We start from the raw sequence: 26799 nt of genomic DNA on the forward strand, positions 1-26799 counted from the left end.
CACACACTCTCTCTCGCTCTCTCTCTCTCTCTCTCTCTCTCTCTCAGACCACCGTACATGAACAATAAGCCATGTAAATTATTTTGCATATGTTTATATATGGAAGATTTGAAGTGGGAGTGCTTAATATAATCTCTAAGCTTAAAGTTACTATTACTATCCTCTTTTCTTATAGTAAAGCTTTATCCTGCAGCAATTAGACCTCATATAACCTCTAGCAATGCCAACGAGCCATGCTGTCTGAAAACGAGTGGAGGATGGATGATTTAAATGTTTTTGTTCAAGCCACATATGGACACAATTATTCAAAATATAAATAATAATAATATAAATAAAAATATTTTTTAACTACATGTATTATTATTTTTATTGCATTTGAAATGATTAATTGTTTAAATGTAGTTTGCATAATGTGTTTTAGAAAGTGTAAGTGTGATTATGTTTACATTTGCATATTTGCGTAAGCAGTATGCACGTTTGGATTACTCTAAATCTCGCTGAATTCATTAACTAAAAAAAAAAAAAAGAATTCATTAACTAAGGAATAATAGGCCAATTGTTGGTGACAATGCACGATATGACTCGTTTAAATATGCCAATTTATCGAGGAAAAAAACCTGCTCACTCCTAACCTGGTCGAGGGCAGATTGAATGAGATTGTAGAAATTGACGTATTCGCGATTTCCCTCTGTCCTCGCTTTCCTTTCTGCTCTCTTTCCATTCTTTTACCTCGGACTCTACATCCCTGACTCCACACACTCATTGCTGGGTTATAGTCAGTAATACATGTCAGTTCTGAAGGAATGAGTTTTCCTGCTGAATGTGAGCGGAATCCCTGAAGAGTGTGAAGGCATGAGGAGGCTGTGTGTGAGGCGGGGCAGGAGGAGTGTGTACACACACAGCCTGTGTTCTCACTGAGGTAGTCTTCCTTCAGTGTGCCTGTAGATGTGCTCGGAGCACCGGATTATCCAGACCGCAGAACGCGCTCCCGACGCGTCACATCCTCACCAAAGCGCATGAAAGAAACCGAGCAAAGAGAGAAGAAAACAGCGACATTCACCCGTTCCCGGTCGACAGGTGAGTGCGGTGTGTGTGTGTGTGTGTCTCAGCGTGCGTGATTCATATTAGTAGCAGCTGTAAATAGACCGTCATTCACACACGCTTGCATTAACATTTATTACTGTGCTCAGTCTGATGTATATTTTGTTGCATCTTTCTTTCTTTCTTTCTTTCTTTCTTTCTTTCTTGCTTTCCTTCTTTCTTTCTTTCTTGATTAAGCACACAATCATAAGAAAACTGGTCCTACTTTATATGAAGTGTCTTTAACCTCAATGTAATAACATTTAGGTTCATAATTTGCTGCAATGCACTTGTTGGGGACATACGTATTTAAATTGTACGTTTATATAAAAATACCTGTGTGTAATTACATTTGTAATTAATTTCTGTAATTGCATGTATAATGGGAGGGTTAACCCCTTAAACGTGTAAACCCGTGCTAATCTTACTGTATCCTCCTCAGTAACGCGTGATTTACAGTACAACATCGACACAATAAGTACATTTAACATAATTATTTTAAGTATTTGAAGACACCTAACATAGTTTTAAAAAATCAGCAACTAAATGAGAGTTTAATTGTGCTCACGTATATTCAACTGTTATCAGATGTGCATTTCCCTGAAGATATCTGCCTTCTCTGAACAGTAATAAGAAGGAGAAACAGAAATGACAGGTTATCCAGTAGGAGTCATTCCGTGTTGGTTATTAAAGCCTGGTTTGTTTATTCCTGACCAGGACTGCTTGACTAATGTGTGATTTTAAGAGAAGTGTTAGAGAGCCTTAATGCAAATAATCCATTATGTTCATTCTGTTGGAGTTCAAAAGCTCCAGAGTGGCAAAACGTTCAGTACAAGTCCTCCATTCATTGTGTGTGTGTATGTGAGAGAGAGAGAGAGAGAGTGTGTGTGAGGGAGAGAGAGAGATAGAGTGTGTGTATAGATGCATAATGTGCGCAAATGTGTTCATGCAGAACCTCCAGTGATTAATGTTATTTTTATTCAAAGCGATCAGCTGCACAGACGAATAACACTGAAAACATCTATAAAGCTTCATTTCTGCGGTTTGTTTCATACTTTGATTTGGCAACACAATGGATTCTGAAGCGGTGTGTGATATCCTCCCCCACTCGTGTCACATCAGAGCGGGGGTCAAAGGTTACATGAAGGCAGGTGTAATATGGGCTTAAATGAGCGGGGGGCCGAGTTAAAATCAATGTAAAGTGCATCCTGGGAAATAGAGCATGCAGTGAACTCCAGCTGTAGATGCGTCAGGTACATCTGTTTTCTACGGGAGAGTTATTCAGCTTATGATATATATATATATTGAGGAGGTTGAGTAACTGGGGTAGGTTTGTGTTTCTGGATACACCGAAGAGCGTTAGTCGGCTCAGAGGAGGAAGAAATCAGACTAATTAAAGTGAAAAGCAGGATGCCAATAAATGGTGTGAGAGAGAAATTTAAAACAGCTTAAGGGGTGTTAGAAGTGAAAAGATGAGGGGAAGAAAGGCTGAGCGACAAATAAATGTGTGTGTTTTTCGGCATGAGTAATCCTCCTGGGAAAACGCCGGCGCTGCCAAAGTGCCATCCAACTCCTTTCTCCGTGCGCTCTTCATCACCCTCCTCCTCCCCCAAACGTGGACTTCAGACACATGTGGGCATGAGAACGGGTGAGGACTCTTCTAGCGGCGATGATCATTCCCACCGCTGTGAAAGAGCTGCGAGCGGGTCGTCCTTCTTTCCTCTGAACTGAAGCTGTTTGATATTCACTGCACTGCCTTGAGAGCCGTGTCTGGTTCCCCATTAAACCTTTCAGCGTTCTTCGTGTGAAGAACATTTAAACATCCTAAAGAACCCATTTCTACTATGAAGAAGCTTTTGATTGCGTGGATGTTACAGGTTCTCCACTGAACCACCGACGCCCATAAAGAACCTTTATTCTTAAGAGTGTGTTTTCTGTAGTGGTTTTTATTCGATTTGTTCTGTGTAGAGTCGCAGCATGATCAAATATGGACGTTTCATCAGCAAGATTAGACATCTCCCATCCATGATCGTTTGCATGCGGCGTAATTTCCTTCATTGAGTTGTTGAGTTGGATATATCTTTGAATAGTTTGAATAATTTTGCTTGACATCATATTATTTCTCAGTGTGAATTGTTAGCGGTCCAGCCGTGAGTGCCAGGTCAGTGTGATCGATGGGACTCACTCTTACGATCATCTCTCAGGTTTGGAGAAGAAGGCAGTGTTGTGGAAAGTAAACACACACACACACATACACCCCCCCAGAACAGTGTGAATCAGTGCGCGTGAGATTCTGTTTGTTCATTGTGCAGCGATTATCAAAAAAACATTAGCATTAGGATCCATACATCACACATATTTCCTCTTCCGAGTGTGTGTTGTTCCCCTCCCCCTCAGATGCACGAACCCTCGGCTTCCACTCGAGGCTCTGGCTTTGTGAGGATCTTTGTGTGCACTGTCGGAGATCGCGGGCCATTAATTTCACTCTTGAGAATGTAAATAAGTAAATGTGTGGGAGCGCAGAGCCGTTACTCACTCGATCCGAGAGCTTTATCACCCTCTGCCTCTCTGAAGGGACACGCATGAGAATCCAGTGCGCACACAATGCCAGCTCCCACAATGGCACCCTATGCCCATCTCCATCAGCTTCCGTCTCTGTCCTTCCCGAGCTCCGGGAACACAGGCCCGCTGTGTGTTTACCTCCGGCTGGGGCCAACACAGCACAAAACAATCCCCTTCATTGCCTGTTTGTCAGCCCTGAGGCTTTTGAAAGCCTGCGAAAAAAAGAGAGATGGGAAAACAATTAAAAGCCCCTCCTGAACGCTGCACTAACATTTTCCCAGCTCAGGAAGCCTGTGAACAGGGACAGAGCCTCTAAACGGCTCCATTATCCCTGCGCTCTCGGCCGATGCCAGAGCCGCTTGTGTCTGAATGAAACACTCACACAGAGAGCTTTTGTGGAGCAACTTGGCAGAACACAAGCGCTGGTTAATTAAGATCTATCTATCTATCTATCTATCTATCTATCTATCTATCTATCTATCTATCTATCTATCTATCTATCTATCTATCTATCTATCCATCTATCCATCTATCTATCTATCTATCCATCTATCCATCTATCTATCCATCCGTTTATCCTGATATTTAGTTGCAGACGTGGCTCAGCTGATGACCGTGTTCCACCTTTATGAGTGAAATAGAGTTGAGAATAATGTTGCAAATTCAGTGTATAATTCTAAACAAACAAAGAAGGCTCTTTTGACTAGCATTGCATTTCTGCGATTTACACATATTTTGTCAACAAGATTGCATGTTAATATAGTCACAGTAAGTGTCTAAAGATGCTAAACGTGAGAATGAGAATGAGATTGCACTGAGAATGAGATTGCGCTGAGAATGTGATTGAGCTGAGGATGAGATCACACTGAGAATGAGAATGAGATCGCACTGAGAATGAGACCGCACTGAGAATGAGATAGCACTGAGAATGAGATTGAGCTGAGAATGAGATCGCACTGAGAATGAGAATGAGATCGCACTGAGAATGAGATAGCACTGAGAATGAGATAGCACTGAGAATGAGATTGCGCTGAGAATGAGATTGAGCTGAGAATGAGATGGAGCTGAGAATGAGAGCACTGAGAATGAGATCGTGCTGAGAATGAGATCGAGCTGAGAATGAGATTGAGCTGAGAATGACATTGCGCTGAGAATGACATTGCGCTGAGAATGAGATTGCGCTGAGAATGAGATAGCACTGAGAATGAGATAGCGCTGAGAATGAGATCGCGCTGAGAATGAGATTGGAGAATGAGAATGAGATCGGAGAATGAGATTGCGAAGAAAACGATTTTGCGCTGAGAATGAGATCAAGCTGAGAATGAGATTGCACTGAGAATGAGATAGAGCTGAGAATGAGATCGCGCTGAGAATGAGATTGAGCTGAGAATGAAATTGGAGAATGAGATCGCACTGAGTATGAGATCGAGCTGAGAATGAGATCGTGCTGAGAATGAGATCGAGCTGAGAATGACATTGCGCTGAGAATGAGATTGCGCTGAGAATGAGATCGAGCTGAGAATGAGATCGAGCTCAGAATGAGATCGTACTGAGAATGAGATCGAGCTGAGAATGAGATTGCACTGAGAATGAATCACACTGAGAATGAGATCGAGCTGAGAATGAGATTGGAGAATGAGATTGGAGAATGAGATTGCGCTGAGAACAAGATTGTGCTGAGAATGAGATCGAGCTGAGAATGAGATCGCACTGAGAATGAGATCGAGCTGAGAATGAGATTGGAGAATGAGATTGAGCTGAGAAATGAGACCGAGCTGAGAATGCAATTGGAGAATGAGATCAAGCTGAGAATGCGATTGGAGAATGAGATTGCCCTGAGAATGAGATTGCACTGAGAATGAGATCAAGCTGAGAATGAGATCGAGCTGAGAATGAGATCGTGCTGAGAATGTGATTGAGCTTAGAATGAGATTGCCCTGAGAATGAGATTGCCCTGAGAATGAGATGGAGCTGAGAATGTGATTGCTGAGTAATGGGTCGACAGTTCAAGATAGCTTCCATTTCACAGAGAAATGTCTGAAGACCCTCCTCATCTATGTAATAAGATAGATCCTTTGGCAAGATAGCTGGATGTTTGGTTTCCACTGGCATGGATGCACAACTGAGTCTTCCACCAACACAGGGAATTCTGTCTTGAAGTACTGAACTTAACTTGATTATGTGACTTCCTCGACTAAGTCACATAATTCTTTCCTTTGCAGTGCAAAGATCTCTTTATGAAATTTCCTTTGAGTAGTAAATTTTCCTGGCAGTATTGAATGATTGCTAGCTCGGCTCGCTGAAGTTCATCAACTGTGAGATACTTTCCCCAAAGTGCATGATGTTTCTATTTGTCCCGTTCATGTTCTGTCTGTGTATGACTTTTGTGTAAGAGTGTAAGAGTTTTCTTTTCCTTTTGGAATGGTTTAGCAGCATGCTTTTTACTCTGAGTAGCCATGCTACAGCTCTTTTTAGAGATTTCCAAAAAGAGAATTATTCCATTAATCTCTCTATTGTGTCGCCTTTCTCTTTCCCCACTAATGTTATCAGATTAACAATGACACTTCCTTTCTTAATCTCAGGGTCTGCTCCATTAAGCCCCTCTAAGTGATAAGAGTTATCTGGCCATTGCTCAGCTGTTTTGGTGATAAAGTCAGGGTCCAAAACCCAGGCTTTGTTCTGCATAAAGGCATCAATGCTTTGGGCTCTGGATGTATCACTATTGGGGCACTTTGGAATTGTGCAGTATTGCTGCTATCCTATTGGCCACAAACGTTGAGAATCGGCAAGGTACTTAAGCACTGCTGTGCAATCAGTCCAAAGTGGTAACTGCAGCTCCCTTTTTAACATTTGGTCCATAGGTACAGTTAAAGTTGCTATTGACAGTTCCAAGTGTGGAATTGTTGTTGGTTTGAGTGGTACAACTCTAGCTCTGCAAGCTATTTAGACAATTGCTTAGCAATATACTCTGGTACTGTTTCATCCCAACTGACTCTCAGTCTGCATGGACAGAATTCCTCTTCTTGTTAGGGGTCTGTTTTTGATGACAACAAAATTTGAAGCAGTCAGACTGGATGCACCATTGTACCCCTAATGCTCTTTCAATGGGAAGTGAATCTTGATCCAAATCGAGGTCTTTCAATTCTTTTGCCCTTTCGTCTTCAGGAATTTGTGCCAATATGGCAGTACTGTTGTTAATTGTGTTCATTTGAAGCTCCCTGCTTGACATAAGGCTGTTACATCATGGCACAGATAAATGACTTCCCTGCTGAAAAATCCAGCTAAAACCAGCCTAGGCTGGTTGGCTGGTCTTAGCTGGTTTAAGCTGGAAGTAGCTGGTTTTAGTTGGTCACCCAGCCTGGCTTAGCTGGTCAAGCTGGTCTCCCAGCCTGACTTAGCTGGTTAAGCTGGTCTCCCAGCCTGGCTACCAACTTGACCAGCTAAGACCAGCCTGACCAGCTGAAAAAGTGTTCAAAACCCCTCTAAAACCAGCCTGATAAACCAACTAACCAGGCTGGGAGACCAGCCAAAACCAGCCAACCAGCCTTGGCTGGTTTTAGCTGGATTTTTCAGCAGGGTTGATCGACAGAACTGACAGATTTCAAGAAATTGTCAACATAAAAGTTGTTTTCTTTATCGTATTTACCATGACCGCATCAAATTCGTGACCATTGTCGTCAGCCCATTGTCTCAGGGCATAGTTGGCACAGCTTGGTGATGATGTGTCACCAAATAGCTATACTTTCATTCTGTACTACCTGTGGTTGGACCATGTGTGTCCTTAATAAAGCTTTGATTGATTGATTGATTGATTGATTGATTGATTGTATTTGATTGATGTATATGATTGATCACATCTTTCATAAAATTAACATAGTCATGATGAAACAATGGATTCTTCAGGAACTTTGTTTCTCAGGTTTAATGCACACTGCCCAGAAAGGCTGCGGTTGTTCGGCATTTCCACATTTTCCACATTCCACACTTTATCCTTTTAAAGGCAATCCAATGTAGTAGTGCCTATATATCATTGTGGTTGATTGAGAGACCCTTTCCATGAACAGTATGTCTGATTTTAATATTTGTATTTTTTCCTCCTTCTCAGGGTAGTCATATTTGAACTGCTGGCTCCACAAATTTTCTACTCTGAAAACAGATATTCAATTAGAATTTAGTTGTATTACCCCAGCTTTGGTTTGGTTACAGACCTTCTCTCAATGGTCCATTTCCCATCCATCCAAGAGCAGTCCTCACAGCATTTGGCCCATCATTTACACTATAAATTACCTTCTGTGGCTCCAATGCCTTTAGCACATCAGTACCGATCAGCAGACCTATTTCTGAATTGATGCATGGAACTTGTAAACCCTTTAGATGCGGCCATTGGTCTACTTCTTCCTGCTGTGGGATGTGATCTTTGCTTGAACTTCAGCTAATTTAATGCAGTCATTATTATTCAAACCATTCACTTCCAAGTCTGTTACAACATTGCTGTACACAACCCCTGGCTCCCCTAAGGAGGAGATTAACTGTTCGTCCACAGAGGTTGAGCTCTGTCATAAGCTTGTCACTCAAGTCAAGTCACTTTTATATATATAGCGCTTTTTACAATACAGATTGTATCAAAGCAGCTTCGCAGTAATACAACTCAGATCAATAATATTGTTGAATATTAAATCAAGGCAACAGTGGCAAGAACCAAAACTCCATCAGGGACAGAATGGAGAAAAAAACCTTGGGAGAACCCAGGCTCAGTCGGGGGCCAGTTCTCCTCTGGCCAACGAAGGAACAGTGTGTGATTCGGGTAGCATTACAAGACAAATTGGATCGACACATTAAGAGTATTTTTTCCATTTCCATCTGTTTGGAAGTCAGAGTAATCGTGCCGGTTTGGAGACGAGTTGTTGACGGTTAGTGCAGAAGGATCCATTACTTCAATGGTCTAGAAAAGCATAATAATTCACCACTTTACTGTATTTTCCTGTTTTCAGTTCATGCAGCAGTGTAGGATGTACCAACGAACATAGACGGCAGCTTAATTTTTTCTCACAGGATTTACTCACGTACCCCGACTTCAGGCAACTAAAACACAGGCCTTTGCTCCTTGAAAGTCCAACTTGTCCGTCTGAAGTAACTTTTGTATTTTTCTACAGTGTTCCTCTGCACAAGATATAAGGATTGTATCCATTTCATGCTAACATTATGGCCTATACAAACGTGCTTGTATCTTTTTAAATGCTAGTAGGTAGTGGGTTAATTGGTTTGTCTTGGCAGACTGATGGCACTGCATTTTGATAACACTATTCACAGTCAGACTTTATGTAAGGTGTATTTAACTGCTATGAACTGTGTAAAACAATAGATAGAATAAAGGTTTATTGTGTTGGTATTGTACTGTAAAATACTTGTGCTGTTATTGAGGAGGATGCAGACTAGATTAGCACATGTTTACTGTATGTGTGGGTTTAAGGGTTAACAGTGTCACTATAGATATATAGAATGACATTCAATTCAATGACATTCAAGACATACATTCAATTTTTTAAGGAAACCTGCATAATTTTGAGGCTTGAATTGAGGAACCGAAGCTAATAAAATTAACAAAAAAGGGCTACCATTTTATTTTAAGAGAATTAGCTCAATTATGCATTTTTAATGATTAGTACCCTGCATGCTTTGCACATGGCTGGTAATGGAGAGGAAATATTGAAATGAAGTGTTATTTTATGTGTTTTTGAGTAAAGGGAAACATCTGTTAATGTCTAATGTTCAGTTATGTTTGACATTGAAAGAGTTTCTATTATGTTGAAGTTTTGTAGCATTGTGCAGAAGAGTAAGCCTTATAGTAAGGTTGTAAATAACTGCATGTATTGAAAGCATGTTGCTTTGTTCATTAAGCAAAAACTTTGTTGTAATGCTAGTGCAGTAATAAGTTTGGTAATGTGCTGTGCTAGGGGCATGCAGTCTTTTAATAATGCAATATATCTCAAAGTCAAACATAAACAGATTATTTCCATTCACTCTAATTCACACACTTTTGAGCGTCAACTTAAAATAAAAAAGCATATTTCACTGAAAATATTAAATTCATTGTATCATAGACTAAATAATTAAGGGGATTTTTATTTTAATTTATTTAATTTATTCAGGTAGATTCCATAAAAAAAATCAAGCCGTAACTACTCAAAAATAGTATGTAATATTATTACCGTATGTTTTTTTAAATTAAATAGCTGTAACATGTTTTGCATCCATGTGCAGTTTATTAAAGTACACCTGAATAGAATTGAACCAGACAGTGACTTGACATAAACTTGACCATAATTAACCATGAAACAAAGATTCACCAACAGCAAGGTACATTTAACAAAGCTAAACATTGGGGCTAAATATACAAGGACTAATGACATGAGACACACCTGACAGTAATCAACACAATGAACCAATGGAAAAACACAAGTAAATACCACATGACAAGACCAAATCCATGCAGCTAAAAAAAAGTAATTAGACGATTAAATTAAAATCCAACAAAAGATTGTATGAGTTTTATGTTTATTTTAGGGTTGTTTTCTCTTAACCAACAAATACCAAAAGCCTACATATAAATCCTCTTTTCCACAAGTACTGTATAAAAACAAGGAACTTTTGTTGCATCTGTCCTTGTGTGTTAAGATTACAAATCTGATATTATACTACATTTCACTAAAATATAATGACAATGTTTATAATGTTTAAACTAAACATTACTTTATTTTGTTTTGTAACATATTAAATGTACTATGTATATGTATCAATTCAGCATTCGTGATGGATACGCATTATCCCGCCGTGAGAGCAGTCAACTGTTAGCATGCATATAAAAACACCCAATCAATAATGAAACCAGGCACAGTTTGTACTCTTGATCAGACAGGAATAACTATCTATTTACAGCAAAGAATGAATAAATAAAATGAAACACATACAGCTCCCTCCAAAAAAGTATTTCTCATATTTCCTTGTAGGAATGTAATTATATGTTCTGCAATTACAATGAATGGGAGAATCTGTAACACCTCATATGGGAAAGTAAGTTCTGCTTGACAAATATAAAATATATCTATTTGAGATTTTGGTTTCCTAATTGAATTAGATTAGAAGTGTAGTTGCATGACTGAAAGTATCTGCCCACGTGCGTTCCCAAGATGGCCAGCTAATGAACGGATGGCCTTGAAAGGAAGGTGTTTTAATTGGGCTGTGAGAAATTAGGATCATCCATCTTCTGTCCTGTTGTTTCTTTCACAGTCTCTTTGTTTTGCTGTGCGTTTGATTCTGCTGGTTGTGGATGTGATGTCTGGATTCAGGAGTGAAGCGCCTCTCTGTCGGGGTGAAGGTGTGGCGTACGAGACACGGGGGGTTGTGGACAGTGTCAGCTGGTGAAAAATATTGTTGGTGGAGCTGTCGGGGGGGGGGGGGGGTCATGGGCGTGCATTCCTGCATTCTGGTGCATTTTAACAATAAAATAACTTAAACCAGTCAATACACTCTATGCACGAGCCCTGCTGACGTATGTCAGAAAGAATCTCAGTCAGCTTCTTTTCTTCCGCTAGCGCGTTCTGCAGGCAAAGTATATAGCTGCAAAAATTTTATAAAATTCATTTTCTCAGAAACTGAGACAACTATTTTATAAACTGATTTGCTAGTCGGATTTCACACGATATGAGAGAATACTCACCCTCTAATTTGTTGATATAGCTCGAAATACGTAATTTAAATAACTTAAACTTTTTTACTCTAATGTGTGACAGCTAACTGTCTCACAGTGTTGTTAACATCATTCACGTTAACCGCAGAAAGTTTTTTGTAAACTGCAAGTGTAATTTGACACTATCTCCACCTAACGCAAAACACGTAAAAAAATGATGGATAGGCAAAACCGCGTGCTGAGACAAACCCGGAAGCGATCGTGCATAGAGCACATACCAATGGCCTAAAAAAACAATATTAATTGAACTGCCATAAGTAAATCACTTGACAGTTTCACAGGTAATGATAATGAACAAGTTGCATGTTTATTATGCTCCGTGTCCAGAAAAATTGCAAACATATAACGATAAATTATAATAGGGAATGCAACAAATAATAGGAAAGTTCACAAGCACTTGTTTTAAACAGTAAGCAAGGGAAGCAAAATATCGCATTGGGAACCAACCTCGGGAAAATGTTATCTTATAGGTCTGCTGGGTTATATTCATGTCTTGCTTGTCTGGTCCAAGGTATTTTACAACGTGTTTTTCCGCTAATGTTATTCTTTCGAATGGATACAAGCCGCCATTCTGCACTCTCTGAGGTGCGCGTGCACTCTAATCTTGGTATTACGGGCGATATTTTCAGAGCCCTCAAACCATAAATTCGACAACGCTGATTGGCGAAATATAAAGTTTCTTGCGTAGCAACCAGGGAAACATTGGCTTAAATTCCAGCACTGCAGGGCTGAGCAAACTGGAGCCCAGAGAAGACAGCCTATTGGCTATTACTACACCAACATGATAAACATAACAAAAGTGAAGGCAAATAACATTCTGGAGAGTTCAAAACACATTTCAGAGTAAAACTATTATTAGCATATAAATAAACATTATTTTTCAAAATGAGAGATTAAAAGCTATATATAAAAAAATCAACAACAGACAGGCAGGTCGGCGCCCCAGCGCACTCTATGGGTGAGGCACTGCTGGTTGTGGATGTGATGTCTGGATTCAGGAGTGAAGCACCTCTCTGTCTGGGTGAAGGTGTGGTGTACGAGACACGGGGGGTTGTGGATGTGATGTCTGTTGTGTGTGTGGATTCAGGAGTGAAGCAGCTCTCTGTCGGGGTGAAGGTGTGGCGTACGAGACACGGGGGTTGTGGATGTGATATCTGTTGTGTGTGTGTGGATTCAGGAGTGAAGCAGCTCTCTGTCGGGGTGAAGGTGTGGTGTACGAGACGCGAGGGGTTGTGGATGTGATGTCTGTTGTGTGTGTGTGTGTGTGTGTGTGTGTGGATTCAGGAGTGAAGCAGCTCTCTGTCGGGGTGAAGGTGTGGTGTACGAGACGCGAGGGGTTGTGGATGTGATGTGTGTTGTGTGTGTGTGTGTGTGTATTCAGGAGTGAAGCAGCTCTCTGCTGGGGTGAAGGTGTGGTGTACGAGACACGGGGTGTTGTGGATGTGATATCTGTTGTGTGTGTGTGGATTCAGGAGTGAAGCAGCTCTCTGTCGGGGTGAAGGTGTGGCGTACGAGACACGGGGGGTTGTGGATGTGATGTCTGTTGTGTGTGTGGATTCAGGAGTGAAGCAGCTCTCTGCTGGGGTGAAGGTGTGGTGTACGAGACACGGGGGTTGTGGATGTGATGTCTGTTGTGTGTGTGTGGATTCAGGAGTGAAGCAGCTCTCTGTCGGGGTGAAGGTGTGGTGTACGAGACGTTGGGGTTGTGGATGTGATATCTGTTGTATGTGTGTGTGTGGATTCAGGAGTGAAGCAGCTCTCTGTCGGGGTGAAGGTGTGGCGTACGAGACACGGGGGTTGTGGATGTGATGTCTGTTGTGTGTGTGTGTGGATTCAGGAGTGAAGCAGCTCTCTGTTGGGGTGAAGGTGTGGTTACGAGACCTGAGGGGTTGTGGATGTGATGTCTGTTGTGTGTGTGTGGATTCAGGAGTGAAGCAGCTCTCTGTCGGGGTGAAGGTGTGCCGTATGAGACGCGGGGGTTGGGCGCTGGACTTAATGAGCTCCTCTGGGGTTCGGACTGAGATGATCAAACTACAGTCAGAGAACAGCCTCTGTGTTTAATGATGGCTGAGCTCAACAGAGCTGCTCTAAGTCACTGGATGCCTTTACATCTGCACCAATTATGCAAAAATTTCTAATGATCAATATTAAGACTTAAAGTCGGCATGAAAGGGGAGATGCGCTGGCCTTTTATTCTCTATTGTGCCGTATATCCGAGTGAAACGCTTCTGGAACAAGAACAAATGGCTTGATTGAGTCCGTAGGGAATTGATTGGATGGTTGTAGATTGTTATTGGCTGATCTCATGTGAGTGACAGGTTGCCCTATCCTCATCATCAGAGAAGAGAAGAGATGCTGCAAGATGGAGGGGAAGTTGTTCTGAGTCAAGATTGTTAAACAATAAGGATGTGCACCGATAAATCATTTTATTTTAGAGTAATTGATTCTGATTAGTCAACCAATGTATTCACCAATTAGATATTTGCCAATATTGAACATTGTCTATGAAAACACTGTATAACAGACTGATAATCCAGGCAACCGAAACCTCCTCTCATATAAAGGCAGATCACATCATATCAGCTTTATTTGTATTGCTCTTTTTAAAGCAGCTTAAGAGATTGAATTACTATATGCATCATCATATCTCTCCATAGAGCCTCTTTTGTTTCATATAGACGTAACTGCCGCCATCCTGCAGTCTCAGTTGTTTAATGTTGTGAAAATGACCTCCAAGGACTTCATTTTTAATATTTTTGTAATATTATTATGGTTCATCTTGTAGCTTAAATTGACCTTATGCACAGCTGCACTACTTCCTGAACTTCCTGTCTGTCATTATTGGACAAATTGATAAATCCAGGTGTGTCTGACCTCAGTAGTCACAGCAATAATAATCAAACACACCTGAATTAATCAAGTTCGGCCAATAATGGCAGACAGGAAACAAGGAGCTGGCTTAAGTTCAGGAAGTAGTGAAGCTGTGCATAAGGTCAATTCTTTTGTACTTTGCAATGGAGTATGTTTTTTTCTAAGTGGAAGCTTTATACACAGTATAGCATATATTTTATGTTATACATATTTACATATTGAAAAGTATATTAGTATATTTACAGTATATTTACAATATTGAAAAATAATTTAACCTTAAATCAATATTTCATGTCCACATATTTACGTATTGGTTGAGAAGCTATGCAGTAAGTGGTATAATCCGCAACATAAACTCGTTCCGGGTGATTCGAGAACTGATTACCGTCTTTATGTTACTGATCTGCTGATTGTACATCATCTTTACTAATGCTTGTCATGTTTATGAACCGTCATCCACGTGTAGCACTAGTACACACACAATTTGATCAGAGTGGAAGAAATGTGATTAAAATCGCAGCACTCCACATATTTTACTCTGATTATGGTTTCTCTGATTATAAGCATTATTTCATTAAAGTCACCCGGAAGTCAATATTTGTATCCCTAAAAACTCATCTTTGATTACCAAAATGAAAAAAAGTTTATTTCCTTGAAAAAAAATGTTTAAAGGAGTAGTTCCCTTTAAAATAAAAATTACCCCATGATTTACCCTCAAGCCATCAAGCCATCCTATGTGATTGTGACATTTTTTTCAGACGAATACAATCTGAGTTGTATTAAAAAATGGCTTCAGAAGGGCTTTATTAACCACCGGAGCCCTGTGGGGCACTTTTGTGATGGACAGATGCACTTTTATGATGGACAGATGTACTTTTATGATGGATAGATTCACTTTTATGATGGACAGATGCACTTTTATGATGGACAGATGCACTTTTATGATGGATAGATGCACTTTTATGATGGACAGATGCACTTTTATGATGGATAGATGCACTTTTATGATGGACAGATGCACTTTTGATGATGGATAGATGCAGTTTTATGATGGACAGATGCACTTTTGATGATGGATAGATGCAGTTTTATCATGGATAGATGCACTTTTATGATGGATAGATTCACTTTTGTGATGGACAGATGCACTTTTTTGATGGACAGATGCACTTTTATGATGGACAGATGCACTTTTATGATGGACAGATGCACTTTTATTATGGATAGATGCACTTTTATGATGGATAGATGCACTTTTGTGATGGACAGATGCACTTTTATGATGGATAGATTCACTTTTCTGATGGACAGGTGCACTTTTATGATGGATAGATTCACTTTTATAATGGATAGATGCACTTTTATGATGGACAGATGCACTTTTTTGATGGACAGATGCACTTTTATGATGGATAGATGCACTTTTATGATGGACAGATGCACTTTTATGATGGATAGATGCACTTTTATGATGGACAGATGCACTTTTATGATGGACAGATGCACTTTTATGATGGATAGATGCACTTTTGTGATGAATAGATGCACTTTTATGATGGACAGATGCACTTTTATGATGGATAGATTCACTTTTATGATGGACAGATGCACTTTTATGATGGATAGATGCAGTTTTATCATGGATAGATGCACTTTTATGATGGACAGATGCACTTTTATGACGGATAGATGCACTTTTGTGATGGATAGATGCACTTTTATGATGGACAGATGCACTTTTATGATGGATAGATTCACTTTTATGATGGACAGATGCACTTTTATGATGGATAGATGCAGTTTTATCATAGATAGATGCACTTTTATGATGGACAGATACACTTTTATGATGGATAGATGCACTTTTATGATGGACAGATGCACTTTTTTGATGGACAGATGCACTTTTATGATTGATAGATGCACTTTTATGATGGACAGATGCACTTTTCTGATGGATAGATGTACTTTTATGATGGATAGATTCACTTTTATGATGGACAGATGCACTTTTATGATGGATAGATGCAGTTTTATCATGGATAGATGCACTTTTATGATGGACAGATGCACTTTTATGATGGATAGCGCGAGTCACGTTTAATGTGGCAAACAGGACGAGTGAGGGCCGCGGTAGAACGGCGAGAGTCATGTTTACTGTGGCGAGCGGGACGAGTGAGGGCCGCGGGAGAACGGTGCGAGTCACGTTTAATGTGGCAAACAGGACGAGTGAGGGCCGCGGTAGAACGGCGAGAGTCATGTTTACTGTGGCGAGCGGGACGAGTGAGGGCCGCGGGTGAACGGCGCGAGTCATGTTTACTGTGGCGAGCGGGACGAGTGAGGTCCGCGGGAGAACGGCGCGAGTCATGTTTACTGTGGCGAACAGGACGAGTGAGGGCCGCGGGAGAACGGCGCGAGTCACGTTTAATGTGGCGAACAGGACGAGTGAGGGCCGCGGTAGAACGGCGAGAGTCATGTTTACTGTGGCGAGCGGGACGAGTGAGGGCCGCGGGTGAACGGCGCGAGTCATGTTTACTGTGGCGAGCGGGACGAGTGAGGGCCGCGGGAGAACGGCGCAAGTCATGTTTACTGTGGCGAACAGGACGAGTGAGGGCCGCGGTAGAACGGCGAGAGTCATGTTTTCTGTGGCGAGCGGGACGAGTGAGGGCCGCGGTAGAACGGCGAGAGTCATGTTTACTGTGGCGAGCGGGACGAGTGAGGGCCGCGGGAGAACGGCGCGAGTCATGTTTACTGTGGCGAACAGGACGAGTGAGGGCCGCGGTAGAACGGCGAGAGTCATGTTTACTGTGGCGAGCGGGACGAGTGAGGGCCGCGGGAGAACGGCGCGAGTCATGTTTACTGTGGCGAACAGGACGAGTGAGGGCCGCGGGAGAACGGCGCGAGTCATGTTTACTGTGGCGAACAGGACGAGTGAGGGCCGCGGTAGAACGGCGAGAGTCATGTTTACTGTGGCGAGCGGGACGAGTGAGGGCCGCGGGAGAACGTGATTACTGATGAACGACACCTGTGAGACGCTCTGGTCTCTTATCTCTCACGGAGGAGCGGGGATTTTCTTAGCAATGTTAAAACGCACATCAACCAATCAGTTGTTTAGCGTTCATGTAAACACTACATTCAGATTCACCAATGGAATAAATTCAGTTAGACTGAAACAAAAGCTGTGCATGTAAACAATGAACGGCGACTGCAGAAATCAAAAGCTGAATCCCGGACAAATCAAGCCGGTGAAATCAAACGCACTGGTGCTGATCTGTGATAGGTCCAGTGGCGGTTCTACTTTGAATTACACCCAGGGCGAGACCCCCTTCGAGCGCCCCCCTGAAAAAAAAAATACTTTGCATATTATAGGCTACTGTAAAAACTCATAATTAAAGTTGATTTTAGTTGATCATTATGAAAAGTATTAAATAATATAGAATATAGTGACCAAAATGATCACATAATCTTGTTCAAAAAGCCTAATACACAGTATCAATTCACCAAGTTAATAACATTAAAGATTTGTTTTAAAGGAGTGTCTTTCATCTTACCTACTAAACTTTAAAAAAGGGTAACACAAAAAAGGTTTTATATAAAGATAAACCTCATATTTTAGCATTTAAATCATCTCTATAAAAAGAATGAGTCAATAAAGATACATTCCTGACATTTATAATGCACAGCTTATCTTTTATTATTAATAGTAAAATTTGTACCAATTTTCCTATGGCTGTCGTTGCTATAGAACCATGCACTCATTACACTGCGCTCTCCAACGGCAAAGAAGTTTTAGTAATGTATTTCCACCACAGAAAAACGCTTGCTGTAGCTCTGCTAAAAGATTTATTTACGGAGAAGAGAAAAAAACACCCAAGTGTTTGGGTGCACGTGCACTCCCATACTGAAAAGTTTATGAGCGCGCTTCCCGTGCGCCTATTTGAAACATATAGGATTTGAAATAACGACCACGAGCGCGCAAAAGACGCGATACATGAACTAATCAGAAGATCCCCTTGATCCCCTCGCTTCTGCGCACGGCACCTTCTCAGCAAGCAGGGCGCCATTGCCAATAATTGAATCGAAATGATAAAAAATAGAAAAACTTCGCGGCACAGAGGATTTTTTTTAACTGCTCGTGCCGCCCCCCATGTGACATGAAGAAATGCCGCCCCGGGCGACTGCCCGGTTCGCCCGTGCCTAGAACCGCTACTGGATAGGTCTGTTAGCACATTAGGCCCAACCCCCTATGAGCGGGTTTGAAAGGGTGAGATCTAGTGCTTGTAGTCTTTACAGAAATCCCCCCTCTTACACTTTCTCCTACAATGACGTGAAATGATGATTTTTGCGTCATTGTAGGAGGAAGTGAAAAAGGTAAATAGCAGATTTCTCTCATCTCAGGGGAAAATGAGAGAGTGTTGCATGACGACCATTCAATAGTTTAACTGAGTTTCTAACAATGGAAATCTTAATGCAAATAGGTGGAGTGTCCCTTTAAAGCATATTAAAAACACCACATATAAACTACATTAAAAGCTGGATTTTCACCACTGGGAGACTTTAACATAATCTACAATACTGCCATAAACACATTATAATCACATTATGAGGGCACATCTGTGACCATTGATTTATGCCGTTTTATGAGATGAGAGGATGACAGCACAGAACATCTTTACAGTTAACAGCGTTATACCTGGAGCAGTGTGCTCTGATTGGTCGGCTGGAGCAGTGTGCTCTGATTGGTATGTTTGGGAAAAGTCCCACCCCTTAAGATAACCACCAGTTTCAGCATACTACTTACTAACTCAACCAGGCCCCGCCCCTTTATTCTGTGTATGAATTATTATAATGAGGAATATTGTGATGTATTCATTCTTGGAAGAACCTCAAGACTACAATGGAGGCATTTCAGGAGTTCAGAAACACTGACACTGATATAGAGAAGAACTCCCACTGGAGTGACTTTGGAGCTTTGCAGAGCTATTTCATGCACAAACAGCAACATTACACGCTAAAGAAAGATGAACTTGATGAGAAGAAGAATAAATACACTTAACACTGCATTCTTCAGTTAAAATGATGATTGATTGATTGATTCATTGATTGATTGGTTGATTGATTGATTGATTGATTGATTGATTGATTGATTGATTGATTGATTGGTTGATTGGTTGATTTGGTTGGTTGGTTGGTTGGTTGGTTGGTTGATTGATTGATTTGATTGGTTGATTGATTGATTGATTTTGTTGGTTGGTTGGTTGATTGATTGATTGATTGATTGATTGATTGATTTGATTGATTGATTGATTGATTGATTGATTGATTGATTGATTGATTGATTGATTTTGTTGGTTGGTTGGTTGATTGATTTGGTTGGTTGGTTGATTTGGTTGGTTGATTGATTGATTGATTGATTTGGTTGGTTGGTTGATTGATTGATTGATTGATTTGGTGTGTTGGTTGGTTGGATGGTTGATTGATTGATTGATTGATCTGTATGGTTGTGGGATGAACTTGTGGTTCGGTGTAATTCCTGTGTCTTTGTGGTAACAGTGTTTTATGGATAGCCGTGTCACATCTCTTAATGGTTTCTTCACGCAGATAATATGCCAAGCAAAAGTAGCCATGTTTTCTTTTTAAGCCGATTATGACATGAGATCAGACATCACTTTACACAGAATTCTTACTGTTATACTGTAGTTGAAACATTCACAATTCATGTTATACTTCCATTAAAACATTTTCAGTATATAAATACAAAGAAATGAGGGAATTGTTTTCGTCCGCACTCCACAGTCTGGCACAAATGATCTCTATAAACATTGTGTTGAAAATATTCCCTCGGAAAAGCTTTGTGGAATCTGACAAAACACCTGGCACCCAAACCCGTGCTCAGTAGTTACATGAGAAGGAATCTCTACAAAATAAAGTATAGAATGAAAGAAAATAAGTGAGAAAGAGAAAGACGAAGCCTGTGAAAGAGAGAGAGACCGGCCCCTGAGGGGCCCCTCTGTGTGCTCACTATAGATGAATGAAGGCCTGCGAACCCTTCAACCAGAATGATCAGAGCACATCATTACAGCTCGCGCCTGAAACCTGTGCGCACACAGAATCCCTAATCACTCGCTCATTACAGGGTCGCACACTATACGAGTGCGTCCATGCACATGATGGAGTGCACATATGGGTCAATCGTGCTTATCCCTCACCTCACAGCGGAGGCGAGGGCTCCATAACACCATAACACGCTCCGTTTATTTCTCTTTTGGACAGTATATGGAGAAAAATATGCACTGGTAGTTGTGAAAATTGCTACTTTTCATAATTTGACACTATAAATGTTATACTCTATTTGACTACCCATAAAATACTGTTAAATGTGAATTATTTTTGTATTTTGAAGTATTATCATGATTTTCTTTAGATTGAAATTATAGTATTTATACACCGTGATGAAAAGTTACTAAGATAAGCAATGCTACTGACTTTTCCAGGCCATTTTCTGTAGCTCAGCTGCATTATTCAGTACATGCGACATTGGTGATCCAGAAGACTCCTGTAGAGCAGGGCTTCTCACTTCGGGCCCTCGAGGGCCGCTGTCCTGCAGAGTTCAGATCCAAGCCTGAACAAGCTGATCCAGGTCTTCAGGGGCGCTGGGGGAGTGTGTTCAGGGCTGGAGCTAAACTCTGCAGGACAGTGGATCGAATTTACATAGTTTGATGTTAAAGTGCATTGTTAGTGTGGATCAGTTATTAAAACTCGAAAGCTTTTTCCCCTCGCTCTTTGTTTTGACCTAATGGGATGCACGTGTGTGTCCTTGTGTGTGTGTGTGTGTTTGTCCTCCAGCACAGATCTGACCTCTGTCTGGACACTCACTGTTGCCCCGAGACTTGACCCCAGATTGTGTTTGTGTGTGTGTGTGTCGTGACTCTGACCCATACTAGGACACTACGATATGATTAAGATTCATGTGGTATTTTCTGTTGTATACCTCAACCCCAGTTTACTAAAAGAAAACCATAATTGTAATTGATTGTGTATAATGATTTTAGTCGCAACATTTGTGATGTCTTGAATAAACTAACTGTCAGATACATTTGACAAATTACATTTCAGCCTAATTGTTTAATGAAATGGTGTTGTAGTTTGTCTTATATAAGTTTTAAGCTATAGGACCTTTTGGTAATTCTTCATGAAATAACTTATGCAAGAGAGATGTATCCTTCACAGCTAAATTCGCAGCATCACACAGATTCTGGAAGTATCTATAATACTGGAATATCATGTGAACGTTCCTGTAAATGTAGTTTGTCAGATGTTTAGGTGCTTTGCATCTTTCTTTTACTCCAGTTTTATCGATTTATTATGTGACAAGCTGTTGAGGAGAGCTGTGTGTGTGTGTGTGTGTTTAATTCAAGAAGGGCCAAAAGGTTGTAATAGCTGTCAGAGAGAGACACCGAAGGAAAGAGAGTCAGAGAGAGAATCTCTTCACTCTGGACAGTAGCATAAAATTGGGATAATCGCCATCAATTGTGCCTCACAGTGAATTCCTGAAAGAGTGATTCATCCCGATAGAGAGCGGATTGAGCGAGAGGAGAATGGGTCCTGCCCCCCTCCGAGTCCATCCGCTGCTCTCCCACGGTGGGCATATGCATGACATCAGCGGGCTGAATGGGGCTGGCATCCTCCCGCATCCCTCTCCATGCCAGATTAAACCCAAAGGGAGGAAGAAGGGGGCACTGACACTTTGGGGAAGGACAAAAGCCCTCAGATGGGTCGCCGGGAAACTTCACATGGTCCTGGCCAAGTTAGAGAGAAAAAAAGAGTGAATTCTCTGTTACCTTTCACTGGCCCCCTTTGGCATGGCATTGAGACACATCAAACACACATACCCACACACACACACACAGACGTTGTGTTTTCATGTTTTATGGGGACTTTCCATAGACAAAATGATTTTTATACTGTACAAACAATATATATTCTATCCCCCAATGCTAACCCTAACCCTAAACCTACCCATCACAGAAACTAAGTATGATTTATAAGCTGTTTTCCTCATGGGGACCAAAAAATAGACCCACAAAAAACAAATATTTGTCCCCTAACCCCATAACTTAAGGTTTACCTGAGCCACACACACACTGCATTTCACCTATGATGCCTGGTGAGGAATTTGAACTCAAGGGATTACCTTTCGAATAGGAACTTGCACTGAGTTCAAAGACATTTTGTCTGAAAATGTACAAGCACATGTACAAACGCGACAATGACATTAGCTGGCGACAGTCGTGACATCCCTATAGCGCGACCATGAGTTTAAAAGGCCACCTTTTATAGAGTACACATCATCAGGTTTTTTTTGGCTTCAGGAGACCATTGAACGAATGAAGGTGAAATAGAATGGCATCCTCTTACAAGTGTTTCAGGAAGTGTGTTCCTCCATGTGCGTCTTATCTTATGCTGGAGAATACATGATGCTTGAATCATCTGATAGCACTTTTCTGGCTTCGAGCCAGGAAGAGCAGGATGGGACTGTTGAGGGCAAAAATACAGTAACGGAGCCCTCTCAACCTGCCTGCCCTGCATACAATGAACTGTTAGAGATAATGGCCCTTGTGTCTGGGAGATTAGATCTTGCTTGGAAACGTGAGAAGCTGCGGATTCACAGCGAGGTGGAGAGGTCCTAGATAAAAACATATTCGACTCGCATTCATCTCTTTCATCCATCAATGCCTTTCATTGATTATACAGCTGTATTCAATCGGGGAAACAGACTCCAAACAGAAAAAGACTCCAACCCTGCAGTCAAAAGCATTACGAGTAACATCAAAACTCAATGGCAGGACGAATGCAGCTGCGTTACAGGCCGGTGGGGCTTTTCACTTAGTGGCAGTGTCGAAGGCCTACCAGGCCAACCTGCTTAAAGACCTGGATGTCGGCAAGGGACTGTCCCCTGAAGCGGTCACGGATCTTGCTCTCCGGGGCTCCAAACAGACAGCCGTCACAATTGGTCTTGCGATGGCAGCCATAGAGAGACATCTGTGGATCAATCTGGCTGACATCGGGGAGAAACACTTTATTCTCAATGCACATCGAGACGGTGGTCGATAAGTTCAGATAGGCAAGGGTGCCGTCTGCAGCTTGTTAAAGAATGCAACGCATTCCAGGTCTGTACCTCAAACCTTGGTGGACCCTTTAAAAAATTCCTCCGTTCCTCCCCCCTTCCTTTCTGGCCCTTCCCCTCCTTCTAAGACCTTGAGGTTTTGGAGGTGCTTTTTAAGCAGAACATCAAGTGTCTCTGCTTTCTGTGAGCCGCTGTGATGGCTGTCTCTTAGATTGACCGTGAAGTTGAGGTTGAGCGTTTACTCTCCTAGACAGTGACTTTGTTGGGCATCCGCTCACCTGAGTTGCAGATAGACAGTGACATCAGGTGTGTCGGCCCTCTGTGAGGCCACCTTGGTAAACTGCCTTTGAGGTTGACCACTATGGTTGACGTGCTTTAGAGAGTGGTTTCGCATGGGCCTCCACTATCCGGAGAACCTGTCTCGGGTTGTATTAGTAATATTTGACCCAGAGATGCTAATTTCGAATCAGGCAGGGTTGAGCGTTTCTTTAGCATTTCCCTGTGTTATTTTAGGGGTTAAACCATTTCCCCCTTGTAGAGTCACATTTGAAGGATCTTTCTTTTGGCAGTATTACCTTAAAGGTAATACCTGTAAGGAAGGCTGGCATTTTTGCTAGACCTTTGAGCTGTGTCCTTGGGACGGGCACTGGATGCCCTCCCTGGTAAGGAGGAATTAACAGCAGGTTCTTCCTTGAATAGGGCTTGGAGCTTAGGTTGTGGCCTTAGGGCAGTGTTTCCCAACCCTGTTCCTGGCAGCACACCAACACTGCGCGTATTCTTTGTCTCCCTAATCAAAAACACCTGATTCAACTCATCAGCTCATTAACCCATCTGATTATGAGCTGATGAGTTGAATCAGGTGTGTTTGATAACTGGGACTGGTCATGGCACTTGCATATTGTTGCCCTATTGTTGGCTTCTGTTGCAATCCTCATTTGTAAATTGCTTTGGATAAAAGTGTCTGCTAAATGATTAAATGTAATGTAATGTAAATGAAAGGGGACATCTCAGGTTACGCATGTAACCATGGTTCCCTGTGAAGGGGGAATGAGACACTGTGTCTCACTGTCATGCTTTGGGTATACCTGGTCACGTGCCCTTTCGATAAAAATACTGATGAAGTGTACTTTAGGTGGCCTTCTATACTCACGGTTGCAATAGAGTGATGTCACGTCTGTCGCAGGCCAATGTCATTTTCGCATTTGATACATGTACTTCTGACATCGTAAAACTGGAGGCATTCCCCAAAGTGTCTTTGAACGTAGTGTCTTGTTCCCCTTCTCAGGGAACCATGGTTACATGTGTAACCTGAGACATTCTGTCATCCTTCCAGAATGAGTGGATTCCCAACAATGGTAGGGTGACCAAAAGTCTTGTTTGCCCAGGACATGCCCTGTTTCACGTCCTTATTTTTCTAATACAGAAGATACATTATTTCTATCATTATTTCATTCATTAGTTTTGAACCCTGTCATAATAAAACATGTTGAGTAACCTCCGAGAAGCCTATCTGAATTTGTGTCTTGTAATATAACAATTTTCTATCCATACAGAGGAGGCATAGCTAACTTTAAATGTATTGATATTAATAAGGCATCTTTGAGTAAACTTCGAGTATCATTTGAGTATGTGTTTGCCGGGCCGAGTGTCCTGGTTTTTGGTAATCACAATATGGTCACCCTAAACAATGGTGAAATGGAATGGTCTTCATTATGGACAGTTGGTCTGATATTCCTGTATTTTTAGAGGTTGCATAAATGGAAGACCCTGAAATGTATCCTGAATCCTTTGGGTGGGAGTGTCAGAGTAATCTCACTGTTCAGATGCTGGGATAGAATTTCAGATGAATCCCAGCTCAATCAGGCTTGTGTATTCTGTACGTTAACCAATAGCCAATTCATTCTTAGTCAGCTCAGGTTTGTTTCTATAGTGCTTTTCACAGTGAGCAGCTTTACAGATCATGTCTTAAAGGGGTAGTTTCCCCCCAAAATGAAAATGAGCCCATGATTTACCCACACTGAAACCAACCGAGGTGTATATATTTGTATGTCAGTGGTTAATACTGTATGATGGTGTTCACAGAAAAATGTAAATTTTTCTTTGGTTTCTCCACTTATTTATCCATCATTACACTTCTTGATGAATGTTACTTTCATATATATTTTAGTCACTTGTCTGTTTGCAGTATTATGTACATGAGGGCGACCCTAAAGGTGCATTCGCCAGAGTTTAGTTCCAGTTCACAGTGACTAGACATGACAGATCTGACCCTGCTGCTGTTTTTACCTTGTGTCCCGCAGCTGGACAGTCATCACTGCATGTTGTTTAAATGAAATGGAGATTTGCCTGTTGTCTCACACTGTAATTTTGAAGTTTTGTTTTATTTAATTTGTATTGTTTATGGTAAAGACTTTGAAGGGAATAAGGTGATCATTTCTGAATGAGACGCATCCTCTGTTTTTTATTGCTGTCTCTCACACTCACATGTCCAGTAGTCAGACCGTCCTGTTCTAAACAACTGGATAGAAACAGACAAAAGTGAAGAGCCATCAGCGTCATGCGGGACCCAGTCACTGTTATTTATAGTTGGTAAATTTTCATATGTAGAGAATCTTAATCAAAATGATTTTTTACATAATGCACAACACTATACATCTAAATGAGATGATTTTACAGAGGTGTTTTTACAGAGATTTGTTTTGCCATTTTATTTTCAACAAGGGGATGGCAAATCGAGCACTGCACCAGTTAAAGAGCTCACACTATATACAAGAATAAACTTTTTCAGAGTGTCAAAAGGGAAAACCTGAATGTTTAAGTAAACTGATCAATTAAAATGATCACATGAACGTTGCTGAAACTCACTTTTGTCATCTCTATGTTGTTATCCATCAGCCGACAGCCACATTACTCAGTCAGGGAGCAAGGGCTTGTTACATTTACAACACATAGAAGAATAATCATTGTCAGTTTACTTGAAAGATTATTTTCTCAGTTATTAGACATGATAATGTCATGGTTTTGTTTTCTCTGGGTTTGTTCCTGCGCTCTCAATACAACCTACACCTCACATGTTAGATATCTGTGTTTTCTACGAACTGTAAACCTAGTCCTTTGTTACTAGGTCTTTGTGTTTTGAACGTTGCTTGAAAACACTGAGAGTTAGTGATTATATAAATCATATATGAGCATATCAATCACAAAGTATGTGTTGAGCAGTCTTGTGAGTGTGATGGTACTGCAGCTGGCCTTGTTTTCGTGGGCCGGTTAGTGTTTCAGAGTTCTGTAGTTCACGGACCGCTGGCCTAAATACTGTTTGGCAGAGAGCAAGAAACCCGTTTAGGTCTAGGACGACTGGAATTGTTGACAATGGGAACTTGGACATGTTTGTGGCTCACTTCCTTGGCTGACT

General features: G+C 41.3%; 1 protein-coding gene across 2 annotated transcripts in view; it reads left to right on the forward strand.

Annotated features, from left to right (window-relative positions):
* Positions 1-899: 899 nt before the first annotated feature.
* The window catches only part of slc1a2b (solute carrier family 1 member 2b), a 40985-nt gene continuing 15085 nt past the window's right edge, over positions 900-26799 (forward strand). The window contains exon 1 of one of the 2 annotated variants that reach the window (XM_039670254.2): positions 900-1077. The gene's annotated coding sequence lies outside the window, so the exon portion shown is untranslated. The remainder of the gene's footprint in view (positions 1078-26799) is intronic. The other variant, XM_039670253.2, reaches the window with a different exon arrangement.

The sequence above is a fragment of the Pimephales promelas genome, chromosome 25 (genome assembly GCF_988280905.1).
Source record: "Pimephales promelas chromosome 25, fPimPro1.hap1.1, whole genome shotgun sequence".
NCBI lineage: Eukaryota > Metazoa > Chordata > Actinopteri > Cypriniformes > Leuciscidae > Pimephales > Pimephales promelas.